This window comes from Acipenser ruthenus, chromosome 45, assembly GCF_902713425.1.
Source record: "Acipenser ruthenus chromosome 45, fAciRut3.2 maternal haplotype, whole genome shotgun sequence".
Lineage (NCBI taxonomy): Eukaryota > Metazoa > Chordata > Actinopteri > Acipenseriformes > Acipenseridae > Acipenser > Acipenser ruthenus.
This window is the reverse complement of record NC_081233.1, coordinates 9,735,734-9,738,649: the sequence shown is the minus strand read 5'-3', so window position 1 is coordinate 9,738,649 and position 2,916 is coordinate 9,735,734.

Here is a 2,916-nt window from a genome sequence, read left to right as displayed (position 1 = left end):
GAACATGACAATCTGTCCACATTAGAATCAAATATCCAGACAAAGGACAGAGGAGGAAAGCAGAGCCCGCTGCGGGCTTAACCCCTTCAGTCCCATCACAAGAAAGAAAGAAAGAAAGAAAGAAAGAAAGAAAGAAAGAAAGAAAGAAAGAGAGAGAAGGAAAGAAAGAAAGAAAGAAAGGAGACCCTTTAAAATGTTTACAGCAGCCCTCTGGTAAAAGCACAGCACATAAAATCCAGTGAAGATAATGAAGCAGCCCCCTTCTCAAAGCACAGTGAAGATAATGAACCAGCCCCCTTCTCAAAGCACAGTGAAGATAATGAAGCAGCCCCCTTCTCAAAGCACAGAGAAGATAATGAACCCAGCCCCCTTCTCAAAGCACAGTGAAGATAATGAACCAGCTCCCTTCTCAAAGTACAGTGAAGATAATGAACCAGCCCCCTTCTCAAAGCACAGAGAAGATAATGAACCAGCCCCCTTCTCAAAGCACAGTGAAGATAATGAACCAGCCCCCTTCTCAAAGCACAGAGAAGATAATGAACCAGCCCCCTTCTCAAAGTACAGTGAAGATAATGAACCAGCCCCCTTCTCAAAGCACAGTGAAGATAATGAACCCAGCCCTCTTCTCAAAGTTTACTGCTTTGGTATCCCCCTGGTAAAAGCACAGCACAGTAAAGCACAGAGAAGATAAGATTTACTCTGAAGACCCCTGAGAAAGACTTCTAGTGGAAACGCTTGTCACTGAGTTTACACTGAAGACACTGAGAAAGACTTCCAGTGGAAACGCTTGTCATTGTAAAGTTTCTGTTGAGAGTTCCTCAAGGGGCCTGTGCAGTACTGGAGGAGGTGATCTTGAGATCCAGACAGAATGCAGGAGACACTCTGTAATCAATGAGAGGGCCGTTGTTTCTCCAGACACTGATTCAATAACCCCCCCCCCAATTCATCACGATATTGATGCGGCCGCGGTCTCACCACGCCGGGGTCACAGGGAGGTCAGGGAGTCGATACCCGCACCTCGTCCAGCTGCCATTACAAGAAAGGTCCAAATGTTTCACACAGTGCTTCCAATGCACTCAGCATGGGGATGACATCACAGCTCCCTCCTTGAAAGGGTCACACAGCGGTGCAGCTCATAATGTGGCTGCCCTGTGCTTGTGCTACCATTGCCCATCAGTACAGAACCATTGCCATTGCTGTGCCCCTGTCCGTCTGTCTGTCTGCATTGCCACTGAAGATCATTTGGGAAGGACATACAAGATCATACTGTGGTCCCATTCTACCATGGCCAGCCTCACCCCATTGTAGCTGGCCCTATACTTGGGCTACCATTGCCCATCAGTACAGAGTCGTTGAATAGCCATTGCAGTGCCACTGTCTGCATTGCCACTGAAGATCATTTGGGAAGGGTATAGTTATAGCAGTGGCACCCCATGGTAGCCGCCATATTCTTGTGTTACCATCAGTACAGAATCACTGCTATTGTAGGGCCACTGTCTGTCTGTCTGCATTGCCATTGAGGATGATTCAGGAAGGGTAGAGCCAGCATACTGTGCTGCTATTGAACAGATTTCTCTGCCGGACACAACAGATCTGGCAAGGTCAACAACTTCCTGACCTTGGCTTTCAGCCCTGCAGGGGTCAAGGGAAGAGCTCTGGGTTTCCTGTCCAGCTGCTTCACCCCCAATGTGTCCAGAGACCCCATCTGATCAGCACAGTGACCCCTGGACTGGTCAGAGCGAGGACTGTCAGACACAGCCAAGGACAGATTGGCCAACCACAGGAAGACAAAACGAGTCTGAACAGAGCTCTGAATCAATCTTTCTTTCTCCAACCACTGAGCTTCTCAAACCCTGCTGCCTTCCACACTGCAACCCAGCTCTCTGCATGGCATCACAGAGACACACCCGGGTGACTGGCAGGTATGAAGACAGGGTCTGCACCCCCCCCCCCAGCACGGATCATTGAGTTAATTAACAATCCCGTGCCAGGGAGAGGAATGGCTGTCATTAGAGACGTCTGATGTGCCACGCTCACAGAAGACAACGCTAAACATTTAACCCTCTCCGTGCGAAACCAGCATTTTTCTCGTTCTGTTTTTCCAGTAACGGATTTCTGCCGCCCCACCTGCTCCTTGATAACTCTGCCTCTTTCCCAGCGAGCCCCAGTGCAGCACACACGCTCACTCGCAAGGCTGTCTTCAAAGCTGCAATGACTTCGTCTTTCATTTTTATTTTGTATCCTGACTGGTGAAGAGTTTGTGATCATACACAGAAAGAAGGACACATGATTTATTTAAACCTCACGCAGTTTTGGAAAGCAAAATGTTCCCGCGTTGAAATTCGAGATGCACCAAAGTATTGATTGTTTTGCCTCAGTTAAACAATGACTGGTCAGTTGATCAATTGTGAATCGTTTTTGCTTCTCATTTAAATACGGATTTCTGAATGCATATATGATGTGGCCGAGCACAACGATCTATGATAATGTTCACAACCTGAGGTCAATTAGAAACAGAATTACACTAAAAAAGCAGCACAAACCATGACCCACATTAACATGTTTACCTGATTTATTATAAATAATAGTCAGAGATAATCACAGTTACATTGTGAGTGCAGTGGATTAGGAGCTGCACAGTTACACTGTGATTGCCCTCAGCTCTGATTCACAGGCTCCGGTGAAGAGGGCTTCTTTGCTTCATGCTTTTCAATGATAAAGTTATTCTAGAGCTTGGTTTTTATTTAGTGTTAATGAAGGATGAGGGACTAACAGCATGGGCTACAGTCAGGCATGATGCTAAACTATGAGTTATACTCTACTAATACTATACTATACTAACCCTAACACTAAACTACACTAATACTACACTAATAATATGCAAATACTATACTATACTAACACTAACACTAACAC